The following is a 26,353-nucleotide window of genomic DNA, read 5'->3' as shown; positions in this document are numbered from 1 at the left end:
GGTCCTTTTAGGTCGTGGGTAGGCTACTAGGTCAACTGCTGCAGGGGGTTGAGATCTTGGGTTCATAACATCACCCCCATCTTGAGAAACGACATTATCCTCAATGTTGGTGAAAAATGGGAATTGTTTCTGGATTGCGTGGTAGCTTTCCCATGTTGCGTCTTCCATGGGTTTGTTTTCCCATTTGATGAGTACTTCTTTGTTCCCTTTGTTGTCGGTTCTACTATGTCATATTGCTTCTGGAAGGGTAGCAACGTTGTCCACTTCTTCAAACTTGTAAGGGCTCTCCTGAGATGAAGGACTGTTGGAACCATATGCTTTCTTGAGTAGTGATACATGGACAATTGGATGAATGCGTGCGTTTGCTGGTAGTGCCAAGCGATAGGCGACTTTTCCTATTCTCTCAGTGATTTTGTATGGTCCATAGAATCGGTGTGCTAACTTATTTGTCTTTTGGTCCCTTACCGAATTCTGCCTATAGTCTTGGAGACGTATGTAAACAAGGTCGTCCACTTCAAATTCCTTTTCTGCCCGCTTCTTGTTTGCTTGCTTTACCATTCTATCTTGTGCCTTGGTGATCGCTTCTTTGAGGTCGCTGATTATTCGTTGGTGTTCTAGTAATGATGAATCTATTGAGGCTGTTTTGTTTTCTCCTGGAATGTAGTCGTGAATTGAGATTGGTTCTCTCCCATAAACTGCTTTGAATGGAGACATTTTGATGGCCGTGTGGTAAGAAGTATTGTAGGAGAATTCCGCCAAATAGATGTATTTCTGCCAGGTGGTCGGTTTGTTGAACACAAAAGCACGTAGGTATGACTCCAGGCAACGGTTTACTACCTCTGTTTGGCCGTCCGTCTGTGGGTGATAGGCACTAGAATGACTGAGTTTTGTGCCGAGTTGCTTGAAAAGTTCTTTCCAGAATCGGCTTAAGAATAATGGGTCTCTATCAGAAACGATGGTTTTAGGTAAGCCATGTAGGCGATAGATTTCCTTCATGAATATAGAAGCGAGCTGGATGGCGGTATAATGTGTGGGCAATGGCACAAAGTGTGCAAATTTGGACAACCTATCTACTACAACCCATATAGCTGTCTTTCCTTTCGAATTGGGGAGATGAGTGACAAAGTCCATCGAGATTTCTTCCCAGGTTGATGCGGGTATTAGCAGTGATTGGAGTAAGCCAAATGGTTTATGTGTGGGGGATTTGGTTGCTTGACACACTTGGCAATTTCTTATGAACTCTGAGACATTTTTCCGTAAGTTGATCCAGGAAAATGCAGCTGATATGCGCTTGGTTGTGGCTGTGATACCCGAGTGACCCCCCAACGATGATGCATGAAATTCTTGGAGGAGGTTGTTGCGAAGGTGCGGGATTGGAGGGACCATGATGCGGTTGTGGCGATAGACTAAGCCATCACAGATGGAGTGGTGTGGAAATGTTGCTGGGTCCTCGATAACCTGGTCAACCAATTGTTTACCTGCCTCATTGTATTTGAAGTACTTCCTGATCTCGTCTAACCATGTAGCTGTGGGATGTGAGATGGCATGTATCGATGGTAGTTCTACCCGACTGAGGGCGTCTGCGACCAAATTTTCTTTTCCAGGTTTATAATGGATCTCAAAATCGTACCCCATTAGTTTTGTGACCCATTTCTGTTGTTCGGGGGTCTGAATGGTTTGTGTGAGGAGATGCTTGAGGCTGTGGTGGTCTGTATATATGCGAAAATGTCTTCCCAGTAAGTATTGCCTCCATTTTTTTACCGCTTCTATAATTGCATACATCTCTTTGGTGTACGTGGATTGGTTCTGCATAGTAGTGCAGAGTTTCTTGCTGAAGAAGGAGATGGGTCTGTTGTTTTGGGAAAGCACTGCACCAATGGCCATTCCCGATGCATCTGTTGTGACATCAAATTGTGATTCGAAGTCTGGTAGGGCTAACGTGATCAAGTCTTGCATTGTTGACTTAAGTTGTTGAAATGCTTCCTGGGCGGACGTGGACCACTCAAAGGTTTTGAGTTTGAGGATGTTGGTCAAGGGTGCAGCGATTTTGGCGTAGAAAGGAACAAAACGACGGTAGTATCCTGTTAATCCCAGGTAGGCACGTAGGGTGGTAAAAGAAGTGGGTTGCGGCCACTGTTGAATGGCTTGTATTTTATCAGGTTCTGGGGCTACTCCATTTGCTGAAATTTTGTGTCCCAAAAACGATATTTCGTGCATGGAAAACGTGCATTTAGACGGCTTTGCATGAAAGTGGTGTTCTCTTAGTTTTTCGAAGACTATCTGCAGGTGTTTGTAATGGTTTTCCATGGAAGAGCTGTAGATTAGAATGTCGTCGAAAAAAACTAGGACGAACCGTCGAAGGGCTGGCCGAAACAAGTCATTCATTGCTGATTGAAATGTTGATGGCGCGTTGGTTAAGCCGAAAGGCATGACGGTAAACTCGTAGTGGCCGTCTATCGTACGAAACACCGTTTTGTGGATATCCTTGTCTGCTACCCGGATTTGATGGTAGCCTGAACGCAGGTCTACCTTAGAGAAGACTGTGGCTCCATGCAACTCGTCGATTAATTCCTCGACTGTGGGTATCAGAAAGCGGTCTCGTACCGTTACTGCATTAAGGGCTCTGTAATCTACACAAAATCGCCATGATCCGTCTTTTTTTTACTAATAGGACGGGTGATGAGAAGGGACTTTGGCTGGGGCGTATGACACCATTTTGGAGCATTTCTGTGATGAGACCTGTCATTATTTTTTTCTGGTACTGTGGGTAACGGTAAGGTTTTACATTAACAGTGGTGTTGGGGTTTGTTAAGGGAATGGTATGGTCGTGGGGTCTCGGTGGTGGTAGGGAGTTGGGTTCAAGGAAGATATCTGGAAATCGTTGGAGTAGGGAGTTTATTATCGGGTTGCAGTGGTCGTCCTGGAGTGGTTTTGTGGTGGTTTTAAGTGGTGTGGGGCTGTAGTTGAGGGTGTGTAACGAAGCAATAGTGCCTTGGTGCAACAAGCTAGATAAGGTACTATGTGATACATGTTGGCTCCAAGATTCTCCTGTTAATGTGCATGCTTTGCCGTCATGAATGAATGTAATCTCTGGGATTAAGATGTCTGCTGATAGACGACCAAGTGTACTTAACCAAGTAATACCCAGGATCACATCTGCTCCTTCTACTGGAAGAATGAAAATTGGTACCTGGAAGCGAGAATGGGGTAGTTGAAGGTGAACGTTGGGACAGAATCCTTGGCATTGGATGTGCTGGCCGTTTCCTACCATTACTGAAAATGGTTGGACCGGTTGGGTATCCAAGTTTAGGAGTGAAGCAACCCGTGGTTGGACGATGTTATGCGTACTCCCGCAGTCAATGAGGACTTTCACTGGTTTGTTGGCGATGTGTCCCGTAATACGGAGGGTTTGGGGTGACGAGATCCCAAAAAATGCAACATCCGATAGTGATAGGAATTCTGGCGGTGATTGCTCTTCGATGGTGGTGAAGGTAGCTTCTTCCGTCATGGTATCTTGGTCGTCGTTGTCCATAATTAGAAGGAATTGTGGTGGCGAGCACTTATGGCCGGGGACATACTTTTCTGGGCATTTGAAGCACAGTCCTGCTTTTCGTCTTTCTTGTAATGCATCAGCCGATAAGCGAGTGAAAGGTAGCATAAGGTTTATTTTCGTGGATGTAGGAGTGGTTGGTGAAGGCGGAGGGAAGCTAGGCGATACGTTAGGTTTGGTTGTTATACTTGTGGGTCCTGTTGACCAACTGTGTTTGAAGTTGGTGGTGGGTCGTGCCTTGGGTGTTGGCCCAAGTTTATCTTCTACTAGTTTTGCCAGTGAGCAAGCCTGATGAAGGGAAATGGGCCTGAGAATGGTGAGTTCATTTTGGATATCTTGGCGAAGCCCGGAAACGAAGCAATTCTTTAGGCTCTGTTGAGAGAGTCCATTGACCCGGTTGCTAAGGCGTTCAAATGCAGTTTGGTATGCTGAAACAGTGGAGGTTTGTTGTAATTTGAAGAGTGTAGCTTCGTGGTTTTCGTATGAAGACGGCCCAAATCGGAGTTCTAATTCTCGTTTGAATTGAGTCCAGGACCCTAGCAGGTCGTTTTGAGCGAGATGTTTGTACCATGAAAGAGCGTCTCCGGTGAAGTAGAATGCTGTGACGGTGACACGTTGGGTGGGTGGTACTTGATAGAACGTAAAGTAGTTATCAGCCTGAAAAATCCAATCTAATGGATTTGATCCGTCGAATAAGGGTAATGTTATTTTGGGTGGTCGTATTGTGTTGTTTGGGTGCACGATTGGTGGGTTGTTGGGTGGTTGGTTGGGAGTGTGGCGAGGCTGGCGGTTGTGCTCGATCGAATCGTCAATCGTTAACTGGTCAGAGAGGGTTGTAATGTGGTTTACCAGGTTTGCGGTTGTTTGAGATTGAGACTCAAATTTAGCTGTTAGAGTTTCCGTTGCTTTAATTAGGGTACTGAGGTGGTTGTTGTGTTGCAATGCGGCGGCATTTGTGGCAGCAATGAGTTGCGTCAGTTGGTCTGCTATGGTAGGTGGAGGATCCTCTGATGTCGATGAGACGTCTTTTCTTGGTGGCATGGTGGAAGGGTGAGACGTGAATGAAAGCACCAATTGTTAGGGTAACCCTTAGAGGGGGTAAGGCTCCACGAACAAGAAAGGAAACAAGGCTACTGAAGTAATTTTCCGATACCCGTTTTATTCATGAACTCCTAGTTTAAAATAACAAAAAAAAATAATGCAAGAGAAATTAATGGAAACATGATAGCTAATGGAAACATGCATGCATGAAATAAGGGAGGTGGTAGACTGCTTCAGTCTTCAAAACGTGCTGGTCTCTTGGTGGTCCTTTTAGGTCGTGGGTAGGCTACTGGGTCAACTGCTGCAGGGGGTTGAGATCTTGGGTTCATAACATACGGGTTATAAAAGTTTAACAAAAATACTAGTTAACATAAACACCAACTCAAATTTCTTCATAGTTGTCTTTTGTTTGCTTGAATTCATATTTTCTACTTCTCTCAATCACACTCACAAAGTAAGCATAAATTTAATGAAAAGTTTAACCATAACGTCTTTACATATCAAATAGTATTACAACAAAATTATATAATTATAACTAAACTCATCAATGTACAACTAATGCCGTCTAAAATCATTAGAAGGTTCTTAATCTTATCTGATATAATCATAATACTCATGTATGACTTAATAACAAAGATACAATCTTTTTTAAATGATTTTAACTCAGTAGACTTGTTAAGGTCGAAGTTGGGTTGTAAGATGTCGAAGTTGTAATGTTATTTTACAAAGACATTGTATGTCGAATATTAATGTTTAGTCCTTTGTAACTTTTTGTTTGCTTTGTTGTTCTCATATAAATAGGAGTGTTACTTAGAGTTAAAGAAGAACCAGAGGTCTATCTTGTTTATTTTCTCTTTGTAAACTTTGAAGCATAATAAAAGCTGAAACCAAATCTTATTACATTCAGTGTTCTTAATTCTCATAACTTAGATTTACAATTCCATTCTCGATTCAATACTTCATCAATTGGTATTAGAGCAGGAATGACATCTTTGCAATCTGATTTTCATTATGAATCAAAAGGTTTTTGTATCAATTTCTGATTCAAAAGTTTCCGCACCTTTTGTTGAGAAAGTTGTTCTTGATCTACAATTGTGATTCGATTCTGCTACTGATTTGTTGAATCGAGTATTTTATTTGAACTCTCTGATCGTTTCAGCAATTAGCATTAAAAAACTCTTAAGTTTTCTGAAAAATGCATCCGTATGATCATGGTGAATTTCAACTTGAACTCAATGACATCCTATTCTCATCTGCTAGGATCTTCAACTAAGATTCCTATGCTCTGAAACATCCCAAAATAGAAGCCAAAAATTTCGTTTTTAACTCATTAATAAAACCATAATTAACTTTCAACATGTAAAAATCATAAATTGTGTATCTCAAGAATAACATAACATCTGTCAAATATATCAGAGTATAAACATCTCAGACTGGACAAATGGTGTGTGTATTGTAATATTTCCCGAGCTCCTCTTTTGGAAACTGAAGCACCTGAAACCAAAAACTGAAATTGTAAGCACGAAGCTTAGTGAGCCCCTCCACCCAAACTACCACATACCACACAAAGCACATATAACAAATCACATAACTCTGGGACTCTGCCTAACTGCATTGAGACGAATCCCGACATCGGCTTACCTGGTATCGGACTCCTGTCCGGTATCGGGCTCACCCCGGCATCCGACCGCATCCGACATCAGGCTCACCCCGGCATCGGGCTTACCTCGACACATACACATCACAACATATATTTTATACACATAACACAATTACGTAAACTACATCGGGCTTGCCTGACATGAGACCGAAGTCTGGAACAAATAACATAATCACATAATCTACATCTGGCTTACCGTGACAACGGACCAAAGTACGGAACATATAACACATGTTTCATACCCCAAAACCGGAATGGCAAAAAACGTTCTGGGGTGGAAGACGTCATGTACATTATCACAACACATAATTATAGTAAACAAGCAAACACCATCTGACCATCATCAATTGCATTAATAATATAATTTAATACAAGTGTGTTCTGTATAGTTTATAAGACACCAAAAATATGAATAAAAATAAAAGACGGGTCTTGAATGCGCTCCATCTTCACAAAAGCTAGCATTGGTACCTGTCTACTGATGACCTGATAATACAAGTTATTTTGAAAGAGTTTATCAGCTTTAAAGCTGGTGAGTTCATAAGCATTTTACTATCATTGTTTGTATCAAAATGTTTGCAACAGTGTTTAAATTATGAGTTTGTAAGTGTTTGTAGTAAAAGTATGTGAAATATTTGTAAATGTTTGTAACTCCGAGAAAATCCTATATTTTCTACTAAAAGTAGCCTTCTACCAAGGCCCGACTGTTTTGTATGTTCATTTCTTGTAAAAGTGTGTAATTTTCCCAAGTGTAACTATCATTAACAAAATATAGATTATACATTATCGTTTTTCGAAATAATCACAAAGTGAATGCAAAAGGGAAAATAATGTAGCACTGTAGTGTTGTATTATAGTAACTACTGTTGTACTAACTACCTTAAAACTGGATTTTTATCAAGGTATAATGTGATTTGATTGTACCATACTATCGACTAAAAATACTACGATGAAAGATGTCGGAAGTAATGACATTTGGCACCCGTAGATCTGTAGGTCCCACTGTAGCTAGCATCAAATGTGCAGGATAGTCAATCCAGTATATGACATGCCCCGAAACAGTGATTCACATTTATGTTATAGTATACTTGTATATGTATTGTATGTACTAGTGTAGTGAACATATTGTTTCTCGTTATAGTATTCTCTATCTGTTTCTCTTCATAGTATAGTTGTATAGTTTCTCATAATAGTAGGTTCTCTTAGTTTCTCATCATAATATAGTTGTATAGTTTCTTACAATAGTAAGTTCTCTTAGTTTCTCATCATAGTATAGTTGTATAGTTTCTGATAATATTAAGTTCTCTTAGTTTCTCATCATAGTATAATTATATAGTTTCTCATAATAGTAAATATTGACTAATAAATGAACTGACTCTTTGTATGTTTCATTGTACTAGAAGTAATGAGTTGTATATCCCTAAACTATACCTATTATAGTTTACTAGTAAAATTGTTTGTATAACTGAATGTATTGAACTGAGATAAAATCCTTTATAGCTATACATATATACATAATATATAACTAAGGATTCAACAATACTCCGACAAACAATAGGCTACTTTAAGTCCACAACCAAATAAGGAACAGGAAATAAAGTGAGTTATCAGTCCTAAGTCCTTCAAACCTCACTTATATAACTATATATGCTTTAGACATGGTTTTGACAATATATAAATTTAAAAGCTATCAAGGAAAAGGTTTGAATTATAAAAAACAAGTTTGGCAAATAGTTTAACATGTAAAAGAGTTTGATAAACAGTTGAAGTAGTTTACTTGATAAAACAGTTGAAGGTATAGTAAATCCATTGGTTTGACAGTTATAAATCACATGTGGTTGATATAATATGTCACAATCAGGAATTTTGTGCCTTGTAACTACAACACTTAAGTCAAACTATGAATCAAAAACATAATAGCATGTATGATGCTTACTCTATGACAACAAAAGTTTCAATCAAACACCCCATGCAATACAAATAGTTGTTAAACAACTGGAAACCCTAGAAGTTCTTATTAAGGCCATTTTGGACTAGGACTTCTTTATTGGGCCCAAAGGACCAATAAGCTTCCAATTTGGCTATCTTGGTCTTAGAACTCTTAAATGGGCTCTAATTGGACGCATTTCCATTTAATTCCATATTTTGTGCCATATTGGGCCTAGAATGAAATAAAACACCTTAATGGACCTCATTGGGCCATAATTAACCTAATTAGCCCTAATGGACCACAAGAATCATAATTGTATTTAATTGGGCCGTGAATTACCCTAAAAGGGCCAAGGGGGCGAAAACCAATAACTTGGACTCCATATTATGGGCTTAAACATAAAAAGCCCAAATCTTCATCTCTCTTATCCAACTCTCGGCCCAAAATACAAACCCAAGAGGAAAGGGTTGACTTCACTTGCCACCTCATTTTTATATGGGGGATATCTAAGCTTTTGCACTCCAAACATCCATGCAATCTCATCCTCCCATGCAAACACCTCAATTTTTCTTTCTCCCTCTCATTCTCGGCCGATTTAAAACACACACACACACACACACATTTCACTCACTTTTTCTCTCAAGAAAACTCCCTCATACTCCCTCCATAATTTCGAGATCTAAGAAGGATTCAAGCAGAATTCTTACACAAATTCTTCATCAAAGGTAAGATAAAGTTTGGATCCATGATATAAGTTCTTTGTTTTATCAAAATCTCCTTCTAATCCATGTAAAAATCATGATCACTCTCTGTCACACCCCCGAACCAGACGGTGGAAACGTCCGAGGGCTATCGTGACTCAATTGAATACCACAACATTGAATATATATGAAACATAACATCATACATCACCATGCATTGAGATAGTACTACTGGTAGAGTTTACACTTAGTACCTTGTTTTAACATTACATTCCCAAAAATAAATTGTTCGATAATAGATAAACAAACTGCAAGCCATCACTGAGTACATTTTTCCCCTTGGTTTACCTGTTACCTGAGAATACAAGTATTTTGAAAAACGTCAACATATGAAATGTTGGTGAGTTCATAAACGGTGTTTGAAAAGCAATGTATTGTATTGTTTTGAAAACTACCAGAAAATCCGATATTTTGTAATTCTAATTTCGTGACAAAATTCCTTCTAACGGGGGGATGATGTGACAATCCAAAATTTCCATTATGTACTACATATCAAGTTAATAGAAGTCAGAACAGTTGCTGTTAACTTTCGGATGATTTGGGATAAGTTTGAACATTTTATGATTAACACTTTAGGGGATGCCAGGAGAGGGGATGTTCTTAGGGTTATTATGCAACAATGACATTTCATACTCCAAGAAATTGGAATTATACGACCCAAACATGGAGTTTGCAGTCCGAAAGCCCTAGGGGTATATATATGGTCCTTAGCCATATTTATTCATTTGTTCCATTTCCAACTAAAGAAAAGCCAAATTCTCTCTCACAGATCTTCGACCATTCGTCCCAAATCGTGAGTACTTTTATCTAAGTGTATTATAGGGCTTCATATGTGTCTAATAACCTAGAAATCGTATCAAAACAACAAGATCAAAGATTTTACGGCCCAAGAACATCTTGGACCGTAAACCCTTCTTTAAGGGACAAAAGATTACCCTAGTCCCTTCCTTTTGCAATGAAACTAGCTAGCTAGAATTGTACCTAATGTATGTAGGACTAGAAAACACCCCAATAACACCAAGAGTAAGGTGTTCACGGCCGAAGAAGTTCTTGGACCGTGAACCCCAATCAACAGTTCCAAAGTGTGCTTTAAACTCTTCATAAGCCTTGGACACTAGCCTAGATTCATTCCTAGTTAAGTTAGGGACTTGAAAACACCAAAAACACCATACCCATGAGAGATTACGACTGTAATCTCTAAGGGATTTGGTTCTAGGGACGTGAACTCCTCAAAGGAGTTGAAAGGTGTCCTAATCTCTTCCAAGGACTAAGCCATCAAGTAGAAATGCTTGTTAGGGTCTTGTAAAGCCTCAAAAAATCACATGGTAATGGAATTATGAGCTTACAGCCGTAAACCCATGAGTTTACGACCGTAAACTCATTTGTTGAGGACCTTAGGGTCGTGAACTCCCTTAGGGAGTTTTCCTTGAACCTTACACCCATTAGCCATACCCTACAACACTTGGATGTAACCCTTGTGATCTTTAAACACTTGAAACAAAGTGTTTTCATGTTCTAGAGTGTCCCAACATAATTTATTAGTTATAAATTGACTAATTAGTTATATATATGTTTATTATATGATAACTAGGCTCGCGTGTGTGTACAAGTCTCCATTTGTCACCTAGCACCGTATCCGACACTTCAATCCAATCCACTCACTGGAAGTGAGTTCATACCCCTTAATCAATGTTTTAAATGATTTTAAATGCTTTAATGGGGGAGAATACATGTAGAAAACAGCATGCTATAGAATCAATCACATGTGATTTATAACTGTGTTTTCATCCAACTGATTTCACATGCTTCAAAATGTGATGTATGAAATGGTTTTCTATCTTAAAAATACTTTGTTATCAAATGTATTACTTTTGAAATGTTTATTAAAAATGACATCAAGTCATTGTTAATTATTGTTCAAAACTCTTAAATGTCTTACAAAACCATTTTCATCTTCTTGATCAAAACTATATCTATACACTTATGTTCTTATATATGTATTGATATGATAGCTTTCATCCTTCATTCAGTTTCCCACACTCTTGTGTAGCAAGGGTGTATAAACCTGCTTAGACAATCAATTACCTTCCAGTTAACTATTATAGGGATAGTTAGGAGATACAAAACATTATTTCTTTTACAAGGAATTACACCAGAGTCAGTTCATTCATGAGTCTATACTATACATTATATGTTACATGAATACGTCTACATCGATACGCTTACATGAATACATTTACATATATACATTTATTTGTATACACTTACATGGATACTTGTACCTAGATTTAATATGATGAGTTACTAGTACATATTTGTAAATTGTTCTGCCTATCCTAGTACAAAAGGATAACTAGATGGGACTAACCATTCCGGAACCCACCTGTTAGCAACAGAGTTAATGAACATCTACGGATGCCTATGGTTAATACTTATATTAGGGGTACCTTTACGGGACTAACCATTCCTTAAACCTGCTGCCATCTACACAGGAAAATGAACAATCTACGGATGTTCAAGGTTATACATTTTGGCAGTCGTGATGTCGAGTTGATCCTAATACAAAAGGATAACACTTACATGGCTATATTTTTCCTATTACTTTATTTTGTGATACATTCACATAAACGATGAGGTAGACTATATACTGTTAGTAATAGTCGAAAAGAGGGAAAACTATCATTGTTATAGCAAATCATATAAGTCTTGGTAGAAGACTACTTTCAAACATACAGGTCTTGGTAGAAGACTACTTTCAAACATACAGGTCTTGGTAGAAAACTTCTTTCAAAACATTCGGGTCTTGGTAGAAGACTACTCTTATACTGATAGGAAATATGGGATTTTCTAGGGTTTTTCATACTTATATTAATTGTTTCATTCAAAGATTTACATGGCATTCATAACACCTTTCTAAAACGAGACAATGACACTTAAATACTTATGAATTCACCAGCTTTATGTTGATAATCGCTTTCAAAATAACTTGTATTCTCAGGTCACCAGTAGATAGGTACGATGGCCAGGTTTTGAGAAGATGGAGCATAGACAAGACTCGTCTTTTATTTTGATTTCATATTTTGGCGTCTTATTATTATTATTATTAAAGAACACACATGTATTAAATATTTACTTTTAATGCAATGGATGATGTTGTTGCTTGTTTACTACCTTGCATTGTTGTGATACTGTACATGATGTCCTCTACCCTTGAATGTTTCCGCCGTTCTTGGTTTTGGGGTGTGACAAATTTGATGTTATTTATAGTTGTTTTTATTGTTAATTAATTTTTTAAAATTTATTTGCTTAATCTTTTAATTTCTATCATTATAATTATTTAAAACATCAAACATTGTTTTTTTTTTTTTTTTTTTAAAGCTAACAAAATAATCATCTATATAGAGTTGTTTTCAACTATTGTTATTGTAAGTTATTTTAAGCTACTTATCTCGAAACTTTATAACGATTATAAAAATATATTTAAAAAATATTTTAGTTAAATTGAAATTATAATTTAGTTTTTTCTTTTATCACTCCAATTTATCACTTTTAACTATTTACAAAGTATTCTTTAGTATTTTTAGATTGAACTGAAATTTATATTTGAGTTGACATTGTAATGCGCAGAAACACCTTTATAGTTGAAGTCTTTACAAATATATATTTTTTAAAATATAACAATAACGTTGTTAAATTTGATATAATAATTCGTATATTAATTTGATATAATATATTGACTATTTTGAATTATATGATAACATATAAATCTATTATAACATCATAATATTAGCTTAATGTTCTAATTTCTATCATTATAATTATTTAAAACATCAAACATTATTTTTTGATTTTAAAGGTAACAATATAATCATTTACATAGAGTTATTTTTATCTATTATTATTATAAGTTATTTTAAGCTACTTATTTGAAAATTTTTAACGATTATATAAATATATTTAGGAAATATTTTAGTTAAACTGATATTACAATTTAGTTTTTGTATTTATCACTTTTAACTATTTACAAAATATTATTTGGTTTTTTTAGTGGAACTGAAATTTATATTTGAGTTGACACTGTAATGTTATATTTAAAATAACAATTTAAGTATTTTGTTCAAACTGTTCAAAAACTGTAGTTTTAAACTGATAATGGTTTAAATGCAACAACATTTTAAATCTAATAAATTAAGTATAATATGTTAAAATTTAAAGACATAACTTTATAAATAGAAGCAAATATATTATTTTAAAATTGAAATTTAGTCTATTTATTATTACACTTTAGGTTTGATATTTATTTAACCTTATTAACCAACTTACAATCATTATTAGAAAGACAATTTATCACTTTTAACTATATATAAAATAATCTTTGGGTTGTTTAGGTTAAATAAAATATATATTTAAATTGAGCCTTTAATGTGATATTTTAATTAATAATTTAAGTATTTTATACAAATTGTTCAAAAATTATACCTTTAAAAAAATAATGGTTTACATCCAACAATATATTAAAACTAATAAATTATGTATAATATGTTAAAAGTAAAAAAAAAAAAACATAATTTTATAAGTAGAGTTAAAGATATTATTTTAATATTGAAATTTAGTTTATATATGAATACACTTTAGATTTGATATTTATTTAACCTAATTAACAAATTATAATTATTATTATAAAGAAATTGAAAAGTCATGAGAGTTTCAAATGAATGTGGTGAAAAGAAAAAAGAATGAGGGTTTCAAATGCATGAGATTCAACAAAAAAATGCTAGCTTTATAAGTATGTATGATGTATTCTGGAAGAATAATATATTCTGAAAGAATAATGCATTGTATGTTAAAAAAAAAAAACAAAGTTAAAAAAAATCAATATGTTATCATGCATTCTAAAATAATAATATTTAATATATTCTTTGTATTGAAAAAAAAAACATTCTTAGAGAATCTAGAAATTTTAAAATATTCCAAATTTTCTTTTAACGTCATTGACAAAAAAAGATACATCGCCAACACTAGTTTCTTTTGATGCACGCATGATCATTATTTTCCAAAATTATGATATTGGAAGTTTAATTAGTTACCATAATTATAAGGATTTAATTTTAGATATCAATTAATTTAATTAGCAAAATTATGAAATTACATTTATTAAATGATTGATTCAGAATTGGTTATACGTTCATACAATAATTAAGGTATTAAGGTTTATATATGAACCTAACTTTCTCTCTCTCTCTCTCTCTCTCTATATATATATATATATATATATATATATATATATATATATATATATATATATATATATATAGAGAGAGAGAGAGAGAGGTGGGTTCAATTGAGAATATAAAAAAGGTTGAGAATGGGGGGAATCATTCTCAGCCACTCATTTAATCTAAGCATAAAAGACACAGTGGTAAACTTGTAAATATCGTAATAACCTTCAATTTCAAATACGTAACTATAGAGAATTCGATAACTGTTCGTTCATCATCAAAATTTTTCCTCCAACCTTCAATAATCATCTAAATTTCTTCAACTAAACCGGAATTTCTTCGGTGTTCATGAAATTGGAATCGGAGTTCTGGACTCGCAATCACAGTCGACATTGATGGACTTAGAATCGGTACTCATAGGTTCCCAATCGGATTTTCGGAAATCAAAATCAAATTGAGAAATCGATCAGAGATAGGATGTCGCATCTGAAGTCGAAATCGGAAGTATATGATGATTTGGAATTGATAACTTGATGTTTTTAACATTTTTAAAATAGTTAACTTGTTTGCACTCCAACTGTTTAATGAAATGCATAAACTAAATTACCATTATATTCACATGTGAATATGTTTTCTCACCTGAATCAGTATATGATTATTAAAAACACAAAACAAATATGCAAGTTTGTATGTTATTCATATGTGAATAACATATAAAAATTATATATATTTGTCAAAATACCTTCAATATTCATAAGTGAATATACCTTGTAATATTCATATGTGAATATACTGTTAATATTCATAAGTGAATATATCATCTAATATTCACAAGTGAATATACTCTATAATATTCACATATGATATACCATGTAATACTATGTAATATTCACATATGAAATGTCATTTAATACTCATAAGTGAATATACCATCTAATATTCACAAATGAATATACTATGTTAATATTCACAAGTGAATTCATCGTCCAATATTAAAATATGAATATACTATGTTTCTTATATGTTATATTCATATACGAATGATACTTAAATTGTAAAAAAAAAAAAATCATACTTTTTATTCATATGTGAATAACGAATGTACTGTAATAAAACCTGATGCATTGTTATTCATTTATGAATAACGATAGCTGAAAATATAAAAAAATAAATTTTTTATTTTATCTTAAAACTATATCAATATGGATGTCTATTTGTAGAGAATAAAAAATCATGAATTTTGGTATATTTAAAATCATTTTTTGATAAAAATAGCTTATAAAAATTAAAAAAAAAAACGAAAAAAAAAGTTTTTGTATATATTAAGGTAATGATTAACATAGTTTAAGCAAATATGTTATGGTGGAAAACACATGTGCATTCGTTTCCCATTTCTGCCGGTACGTTGGAGCGTTTGCGGCAAAAATAAATGATTGGCTAAGAATGATTCCTCCATTCTCAATATTTTTTTTATCAATTATATATATATATATATATATATATATATATATATATATATATATATATATATATATATATATATATATATATATATATATATATATATATAGGTAGGTTCAATTGAGAAAATAAAAAAGGTTGAGAATGGGGGAATCATTCTAAGCCACTCATTTAATTAGCCTCTAGGACACGGTGACAAACTTGTAAATATGATATAATAGCCTTCAATCACAAATACGAATAGTTGAAATTTATTCGTTTTTTGCTCTTTCAATCCAACCTTCAATTCTGTTTGAATACGAACATATCTTCAACATCTACGATTAATTATACTCCCAGCATCATTAGAACAACATCATCGATAATCAACAAAAAATTCAATTCGTATCATTCATTCACCATCATTCATCAAATAAATATCGAAATTAAGGTTAGAAAAAGATCAAATCATTTTTTGTTTCAAATTTTCATATATTTCTCTACCAATCTACTATTTTGTAAGATTTAAGTAGTCAAAGTATCATATTTATCATATTTTTAAAAAAGTTAACTTGTATGCACTCCAACTGTTTGATGAAATGCATAAACTAGATTATCATGTTTTATTCGCATATGAATATGTTTTCTCACCTAAATCGATATGTGATTATTAAAACACAAAACAAATATGCAATTCTGTACGTTATTAATATGTGAATAACATATAAAAATTATATATATTTATGAAAACACATTGTAATATTCATATATGAATATACTGTGCAATATTCACATATGAATATACCAACTATTATTCATAAGTAAATATACGATCTAATATTCACAAGTGAATATACTATGTATTATTCTCATGTGATATACCATGTAATACCATATAATATTCACATATGAAAATATCATATTATATTCATAAGTGAATATATCATCTAACATTCACAAGTGAATATACTATGTAATATTCACAAGTGAATGCATCGTCTAATATTTAAATATGAATATACTATGTTTAGTATATGTTATATTCATATATGAATGATACTTAAATTGTAAAAAAAAAATAATCATAGTTTTTATTCATAAGTGAATAACGATAATATATTTTCTCGATCATTGTCGACTTCCCGATTGTTATCTCAATGGTTAAATTTGTGTAACTTATTTTCAGTTACTGACTTTCAATGATTCTTTGTAGAAAAAATGTCAACTGGAAATTACAGAAAGATTTCCCTGGAACAAAAGGTAAGACTTTTTAATTCTTGATTGACTTATGAGAAGTTGAAAGCTTCACGTTTCCCTGCTCTTCTTTTACAAATTGGGTCTTAGAAGGTTCCAAATGCCATTCATGCCCTCAATTGGGTAAAACAAAATGTTCATGCAACCTTTCTCAAAACACATACAGTAGGGATTACAACGAAGTTCCTGAAGGTAATGATTTAGATCTTCAAGGTTCTATTCTATTTTACTTTGACTGAGGTTGAAAGATTTGTTTAGTGTAGTAAATATGAGTTTAAGTTTATTATGACTAACGGGTTGTTTTTTGTTTTATTTTACTGAAGGGCGAAGATGATGATTAAAGTGGTCGATTGAAGAAACAGGTACGTTATCCGTCAATTTATATGTCAATATGAATTTGTTGCTTTAGTTTATGTGAAACCCTTTGATTATCAGTAGTTTTTGAATCTAATTAGATGGTTATTGCTATTCTTCTTGAGTCATTGTGTCATTTAAATGTTTTAGTTCTATCAGATTATGAAAGGCCTATCGGGGACATGGTTTTGTTTGCTTATTTGGGCTCAAAACAAAAGAAAAAAGATTTTAGTGGAAAAAAACCATTTTCAAATAACTTTCATAACTGAGTGTACTAGATTGGCAAATCTCAAAAAATAATAATAATAATAATAATAATAATAATAATAATAATAATAATAATAATAATTAATTAATTAATTAAAGTTATACAAAAAATACAACCTCACAAACTACGAATAACGATGACCAATTGGTTCAACCATCTGATAGATTTTGAAACATGAATAACATAATGAGACTTACTATGTTACACATAAACACAAACAATATTTGAAGGGCATTTGTATATTATGAAATTACGTACCCTTTCTTAATGTTTTCAGTTCTTGATTGCTTTTGGTATGTATCAGATTAGGATGCACAAATTCTTGGAGAAAACAATGATAAGGAGGCTGCTAAAATTGCTAGAAGTGAATACAAAATTTATGAACATGTTTTTAATGCCTTCTTTAGGTGCTTTAGTGGTCAAACTCTTCTCAAAGTTAATCCTTATAGTGAGTTTTATATCTAATTTCAGCTCATTCTCTACTGATATTTTACACTGTATTGACTCTATTTGGTATTTTTAATCGACTATTTTCTGTTTGTGGTAGGAAATACATGTGGTTTCAATATAAAAGATTTTTCTAGGAAAGGAATTGTTTTAATTTTTTTTTACTTCGCTATCAGAATCTGCTCAAGGTTAGTTCCATATCTCTTACTTTAGGGTTTTATTTTTATTTTTTTGGATGGCCAATGGAAATTGTTAGATTAAAACATTAACTGAACATCATTTTCCTTATAGAGAGGTATATGAAATACTTATTTTACGTCATGTATGACACAAATCTTAGTTTATAGCGATACTTGTGAATTCAATATAGTAGGTATGATTCTTTTATCGATGGAGTGTAGTTCATAATACAACCTATACTGAATCTGAGAAAATTTGACTTTTTTTGTATGATATATGACTTAACAAAATATTCAATTTATTTATTTGTACTTTTTTACAATGTTTCTTTTGCTTAATAGGATGATTCGATTAATGTAACATATATGAAAATATGGAGATTGTAAAGGAGTCCATGACACCTATTGTATGAACATTCTTACTGTATGGCAATTAAAAATTGGAATGGTGAGTTCCAATCCAAGTCTCCTATCTTTCTTAAATTCTTGATTTACCCCTTTGTTTTTATTTATGTGTTAGTAATTGTTATTCCTTAAAATTCTAATCATGCTTTTTGTCTTCCATTCCTGTTACTTGAAGTGTTAAGGTCTTGATAATGTTGAGGAAATAAGAAGCATACTAGGTATGCCTTGATTATAAATAACATTATTTTAATTTGTCCAAATAACATAAGAATAGGGACATAATTACTAACAGGAAGTTGATGAAACATAACTAATTCACATTTAGAGTAAAAGGGGATCACAACATCTTACTTCCACTTCAAAATGGGGTATCAGAATTAGCTATAACATTACAAGATGAAGTTTCCAAATGCCAATGTGAATTATTGACTTACATTTTTCTTTGTGTTATGGAAATGACAGGCGCAAAAGATCCGCTTGAAGGAACAAAAGAGAATGCGAATCCACTTACCTATTTGCCCTTATGGTTAATGAAGGTCATGGTAAGGTGATGCCATCATATTAGTCTGTGTTTTTATTTTTCAGTATAGATAGTAAAACGTTTTTATTAGCTTGAATATTTTGTGATTATTATAGTATGGATATGAATTGATGCATTGCTTTTAGGTGTAATGAGCACAAGCTTGAACTTTTTCCTATTCATGGATTATGCAATTGATTGATAATATGTATATTTCAATAAATAAATCAATAAAATATCTAACGTAAACTCCTTTTACAAACGATTTAATTGAAATCCGATCCCCGCAGAGCGGGGTACTTCCTATATATATATATATATATATATATATATATATATATATATATATATATATATATATATATATATTAAAATTGTCTACCCAAACTACTTTACTAGTGGCTAAGGAATTGACATAAATGATCCCTCAATTATTATTATATATGTTTGTTGTTACAATATTGGGATGTTCCTTTTAGGGGGTTGTATTTTGCTATTTTTAAATTCTATGTCCACGTGTTTGTATCGGCTTTCTTTCACCGTTTTCTCTGCCAATAATGTTTCGATTTATGTTACTCTATTTCCTTTCTATGTTACTCTCCCAACAAAAGCACTGATCCTTTCAAATCCTTCCATCAAAGTCGGCTACGCCACCGCTTCTCACCGACTTTCCTTTGTGTATCTCTCACGGGCTTCTTCTTTTCGACCCAATCAAATTCTGATCACCCTAGGTAGTCCACCACCTCAAATATTGGATACCTTTAATCCACATCTCCACCTCCTTAGTCAATTGTGGCTTCACCATCGCTCCTCTAATGCTGACCAAATATTTTGTTGGTTCGATTTCACCCTTCCAGTCGGGCCCGATAACCGTCCGATTTCAAGATCACAGATTTCCTTCCATCAAAAGGTTTCAGCATCACAAATTGCCTCCACCGTTCCAGTCGTTACCAAATCAGTTGAGGTAGGTTTCCACCAACACGTAGGATATAACCCTTCTTTGTAAAGCCCTCCTTTCAATTGAACCTTTCGCTGCTCTCATACAACTTTTCTTTTATGTTCCCTGGGTTGTGTTGAATTCGTGTTTTTCTTTCATTTTCTACAAATTTCTAATTCCTAATTGTTTGTTGTGATGTTTGAAATAAGGTGGTAAATGGAACTGGTAGCATCCCAAAACGAGTCTAAATTTCAACCTAAAAGGTATGCCATATAGATTTCACTTCTATTTATTGTTGTTGGTTTACTTTGAGGCAAAACGTATATTTGTAAAAGCTAGATTGGACTGCTTATTTGGATGAATGGATGTCGGCCGGTCATAAATAGTCAATGCAGTTGTCCTTCTCCTTAAATCCGGTGATGAATCTGACCCCTAATTTTCGACTTCATTTATGTGTATTACTATCTGAAATTGGTAATGGAGGTTCTGTTGCATTTGGGGAGCCGAAGGGGTGATATTTTTACATACATAAAAGCTATGGTTGGATGCCCATAACCTATTTGTTTAAATGCTTCAAAGAAGATTCTTATTCAGAAACATGTTAATTAGTGGGTATGCTCTTATTAGTTGCAACATATCTCCTGTCTTCATCTTCTTCTTTTTTAGTTCTTTAATGAATGTTTGTTTTCTTTCAATCATAAAGCGGGTAGGTGCATTTCCGAGTAAATATGATTCACTGGTGTTGTAGAGGTATGTTTCTTTTTCTGCCTTTTCTCTTTGATTCTTTACCAATTAAGATACAATTTACATACAATTTAAGCATTTTGTTTTGCCTATTAACATTTGCCTATTTCTGTTATTTTGTTCATTAGTTATGCGCAACACGTAAAGCAAACCAAAAAAGAAGGAACGATAATTGTTGTGTCATCTGAACTTCATAAGATGGGTAGCCGACCCGTGGGAATTAGATTTGAGAAGGTCAACAATGAAAATAGGTATTTGGTTATTATTATTTAACCTTAATAATAACCTTACTTTCAGTTTTTAAACCATTTTAAGTTATAGAATTGAGAGCTTATTAGAAGTGGTTTAAACCTAATACTTTTTTTATAGAAATATTTATAGGAATGACAAGTGGTAAAAATTAATCAAAGTTTTTAAGGGTCATTCAATAAGCAATATAAACTCATTAATACAAAATATTTTAAAGAGAAGCAAGAAAGGTATGTATGGCTACGAGTATGTTAGATGCATGCTGTTGTAATGATTTTTTTTTTTTTTTTTTTTTTTTTTGTTTTTGTTTTTTTTTTGTTTTTATGAAACTGCGAAGCGGAATGAAATGAGGGTCTGCAGTCGTTTACATGAACCACCGGCAACACTCTTTCCATCAAGGTATTGTCCTCCACAACCGTTTTAGACAAGAAATCTAGCACCATTCGTTTCACTGCACATAAAACAATAAAAACAAATATTAGTTCAACGCCAAATCAATACTGTGATGAAAGTGCTTTACGTTTTTGTATATTTTTCTCTGATATAGAAAAATATTTTTATAATCATTGTAATTATAAAAAATAAGGGCTTAAGGCTCATTTTACATATATTTAACATCATTGAACAATGTGGTGCAGTTGAGTTGATGAAGATGAAACCTGGAAGAACTGTAATGCAAATATTGATATATTTAAAAGGATCATTGAGACAAGCGGTTGACAAATGGGGTCAAATTGACGTAATTGACCCTGCAACTTTCGTTGTGAAAGAAGACAACAATCTATTAGTGGTTGAATATGAATTGGTAAATGACAAATGGGGTCAAATTGACGTAATTGACCCTGCAACTTTCGTTGTCAAAGAAGACAACAATCTATCAGTGGTTGAATATAAATTGGTAAATGTTTAGTGTTTTTAATGAGCTTCGCTGTTGATTTTAATGAGCTCCGCTGTTGACTGGCCTCTATCAGGTAAAGATCTATCTTTTTGTTACTAAATTATTGATTATCTTTTTAGATGAAAATAATAAAAAGGTTAAATCTAATTATGTCCATGTACTACTGCATTATATGGCTCTAAGAATTGTCAATCTGGTGAAATTTAGGTTCGTTTTTTAGCAAATCCAGTTAAAGATACATGTTTTTCTATAAAATATAATTTTGTTTATTAAGTTTTTGACAATATATTCTTACATTTATGCTCTTGGGTGAGAACTGAAGACATATATACTCCTACATCAGTGATAAAGATTGACAGAAATACCCATTGCTTATTTTTTTGATGATTTGTCTTTTGTAATTTTATAGCGATGTGTTTGGCTTTTTTATATTTTTTTTGTAAGTTTTGCTGGTGAATCGATGCTTTTGCATATGTGATGACCAAACTTAAAAGAAGAAATAAAATAAACTTTGGATGACCAAACTTAACAAATATCTCCTTTCACATTGTATTGACTAGTTGTGACATCAATGTATATCAATGTATTAGATGAGTTAATTTAAAAATAAAAGTTAAATATAAAAGTCAAAATATTTGAAAATTTTGAATTTATAAGAAAAATAATGAATTATTATAATGTAAATGTTTTTTATATTTTAAATTTAAATAAATAATTTAAATAAATAAATAAATTAAGGAGCTTTAATTTTGGAAGTTTAAAAATTAAAATGTAAGTTAAATAATGAAATTGATACTTCAAGTTCCGTCGTGGATATATGTGGATTTAAGGTGTAGTTTATAAGTAGGTTAGATTTACCGTTTTAAAATTTTTTTTAATAAAATTGATATCGGTTTATTACTATATATATTACAATTATTTCATCAAAATATTATGTGTAATTTAATAAAATATAAATATTTATAAAATGATATGAAAAAAAATTAATTCAAAACATAATCATAAAATAATATTTGAAAAATTAAATTAGAAAATGAAAAATTGTAAAAAAAAAACAGAGAAGATTTTTTTACGAAAGTGAATAAAATTTGGATTATTTTCTTTGTTTAGAGATAATATGATATGATGTGTATTTGTCTGTTTGATTTATTTGTAACAACTCATAACATTTGATTGTTGCAAAAGGATTAATGGATGCATTTCTTTTTTTAATGTTTTATTAGTGATTGGTATGATCATGCACTTTTGGAATATCTTTGTGTTTTTTATTACGCTTTAACGAACTTATAATGTTAAAGAATAAATAATAGTTTTGGCCCCTGTAGTTTATATCCATCTCTTGTTTTAGTCCAACTTTGTTATTTCTGACATGACTCATCCATATAGTTTCTAAAAGTTGCATTTGTGGCCCTTGAGGCTTTTATCCATAATGAGTTGACATTAGCTACAAACAAAACAACAAAAAAATAGGCTTACATTAACTACAAACAAAATGACTATTATACCCGTATTATATTTTTTCTATTATTTTGTCGTTTTATTAACCATGCCGTTTCTTTTATTTTATGAGAAATTGAATAAATGCCCTAATCCTCCTTTACAACCATATATATATATATATATATATATATATATATATATATATATATATATATATATATATATATATATATATATATATATATATATATATATATATAGGGATAGGGAATATAAATTACAGCCCCACCTAAGCTTAGATACTAAACCTCTAAAATATGTCGTTTTAACATGCTAAATAGGGAAAGGTTATTTGGAAAATAAAAAAACCCTAAAAATCATAAAAATGCATAAAAAAAATACCTAGAGATCACAAGACTTTTTTTTGATATTTTTTAAGAAAAAATCGTAGCTTTTTAAAGAAAATCGCTGAAAAAAATTTGAAAAAAAAAAACTTTTTTTTTTTTTTTTTTTTTTTTACAAATATATATATATATATATATATATATATATATATATATATATATATATATATATATATATATATATATATATATTTTCAGCGAATTTTTATAAAAAGCTGCAATTTTTTATAAAAAAAATTCAAAAAAAAGTCTTGTAATCTCTAAGTATTTTTTTTATACATTTTTATGATTTTTAGGGTTTTTTGTTTTCCATAGAACCTATATATATATATATATATATATATATATATATATATATATATATATATATATATATATAGGTAAAGTGAATATACCTAACAACCTTATATAAGCTTAGGTACCTAACTCCATAATCCTACATCGGTTTGTATCATATTTACATTGTAATTGCCTAAGGTTGTTAAACTTCAACCCCATAACTTGATTATTTCCGAAATCTTTGGACTTTCACAAATATCTTTCTTTTACATCATGTCTTTCTATCGAACACCACTTGATGGGCTTCATATCCTACCGCTCTAAATGAAAGGATGTAGGAGAAATATAATGATGAATTTCCAAATTTTTTTTGAAGTAAATCAAGTTTAGGGATGAAGTTTAAGAACCTTGGATGATTGCAATGAAAATTTAATGCAAAATAATATAGTTTGATGAGGTTAGGTACCTAAGCTTATATAAGGTTGTTAGGTATATTTACTTAACCTATATATATATATATATATATATATATATATATATATATATATATATATATATATATATATATATATATATATATATATATATATATAGGGTTAGGTTCATTTGAGACCACCTATATTTTGTGAGACCGTGAGACGCATTTTTTTTATTTTTTTTATATTTTTTTTAGTTAATTCATGTTCCGAAAATAATATTTAAAAAAAGAATTTTTTGATTTTTCCATATATTTTGCATTTTAAAATTATTTTTAGAATATGTACAGTGTAATATTCTATTTAGAATATTTCACGTATTTTAAAAAAAAAATAGATTTTTTTTATTTTTTTTTATTTTTCTTAGTTAATTCAAGTTCCGAAAATAATATTTAAAAAAAGAACTTTTAGATTTTTTCATTTATTTTGCATTTTAAAATTATTTTTTAAAATATGTTAATGTAATATTCTATATAGAATACTTCACGTATTTTTAAAAAAAAAACGGAATTTTTTTTATATATTTTTTTTATATTTTTTTTAGTTAATTCAAGTTCCGAAAATAATATTTAAAAAAAGAATTTTTAGATTTTTCCATTTATTTTGCATTTTAAAATTATTTTTCACGGTCTCACAAAATTAGAATGGGTTCAAATGAATCTGAACATATATATATATATATATATATATATATATATATATATATATATATATATATATATATATATATATATATATATTAAAGGTAAATTTATTTTCTTTGTTTAGCGATTATATGATTCGATGTGTATTTCTTGGATTTATTCGTAACAATTCATTTGATTGGTGAAAAGGAATAGAAGGTGCATTTACTTTAATGTTTTTTTAGTGATTGGTATGACGGTGTACTTTTTGGAATTGGAGTCATCTGTTTATTTTCTTTATCTAGAGATTATATTATATGATTTGTCTTTGTATTTATTGAATATGTAGGTTTTTATTAGTAGTTATGGTGATGGAGGCGGTAACGATTACATGTGATCGATGATTTTTGGTGATTGTGGCAGACTCGATGTGACGATGGTGGATTTACTTTAACAAAGTTTTACAAAAAAATACTAGTTAACATAAAAACCAACTCCTATTTCTTCATAGTTATCATTCCTTTGCTTGAATTCACATTTTCTGTTTTAACAATCACACTCACAAATCTATATAAGTTTAATGAAAAGTTTAATCATAACATCATTACATATCAAAATACTATTACTACATAATAATTATAACTAAGTTCATTAATTTACAACTAATGCCGTCTATACTCGTTAAAAGGCTCTAAATCTTATTTGATATAATCATAATACTCATGTATGACTTATCAACATAGATACAATCTTTTTGGAGTGAATAATGCTAAATATTTTTGGAGAATTTCATATATACCCTTTTTAAACATCAAAATATCATCTTTATCCAATTTAATTTCTAAATATCATATTTACCCTTTATAAAATTTCAAAATATCATATATATCATTTTGAAATATTAAAATATCATATGTGCACTGCTTAAATATAAAAATATCGTATATGTATTTTTTAAACATCAAAATATCAATAGTAATATCTAAAATATCCCCCATCTACAATATGATAATAATGAACAACAACAAAAACTAAACAATCAAAATATACATTCCATAGAAAGGGTTGAAGATGAATCATTTTGTCTGTCAAGAGCCCAACATTCCAACAATTTAGAAGTTCACATTCCATTATTATAGACGTAAGGATAATACGGTTAAATTTCTTAACTATTATAATAATTCTAAGGTATAAAAATGATTATAAAATATAAAAACATTATAAAAAAAGATTTGGGCAAATATAATATTTTAAAGGTGTATGAAGTGTAAATAT

General features: G+C 31.5%; 1 long non-coding RNA gene across 4 annotated transcripts; it reads left to right on the top strand.

The window, feature by feature from the left end:
- The first annotated feature begins 19,598 nt into the window (after nucleotides 1-19,598).
- On the top strand, nucleotides 19,599-25,573 carry LOC145043649 (uncharacterized). Of its 4 annotated transcripts, none has more exons than XR_013681102.1 (7): nucleotides 19,599-19,992; nucleotides 20,175-20,577; nucleotides 20,669-20,715; nucleotides 20,838-20,960; nucleotides 21,296-21,357; nucleotides 21,597-21,929; nucleotides 25,428-25,573. It is a non-coding gene; the product is annotated as an uncharacterized LOC145043649 (long non-coding RNA). The 4 variants fall into 4 exon arrangements; XR_013681103.1 differs by lacking the exon at nucleotides 25,428-25,573 and having other exon boundaries at nucleotides 19,600-19,992; nucleotides 20,175-20,228; nucleotides 20,305-20,577; nucleotides 21,597-22,080; XR_013681104.1 differs by lacking the exon at nucleotides 25,428-25,573 and having other exon boundaries at nucleotides 19,600-19,992; nucleotides 20,175-20,228; nucleotides 20,301-20,577; nucleotides 21,597-22,080.
- The last annotated feature ends 780 nt before the right edge of the window (nucleotides 25,574-26,353 follow it).

Source organism: Lactuca saligna, chromosome 4 (assembly GCF_052625555.1).
Source record: "Lactuca saligna cultivar CGN05327 chromosome 4, ASM5262555v1, whole genome shotgun sequence".
Classification (NCBI taxonomy): domain Eukaryota; kingdom Viridiplantae; phylum Streptophyta; class Magnoliopsida; order Asterales; family Asteraceae; genus Lactuca; species Lactuca saligna.
This window is presented reverse-complemented; position numbering and strand designations above follow the sequence as displayed.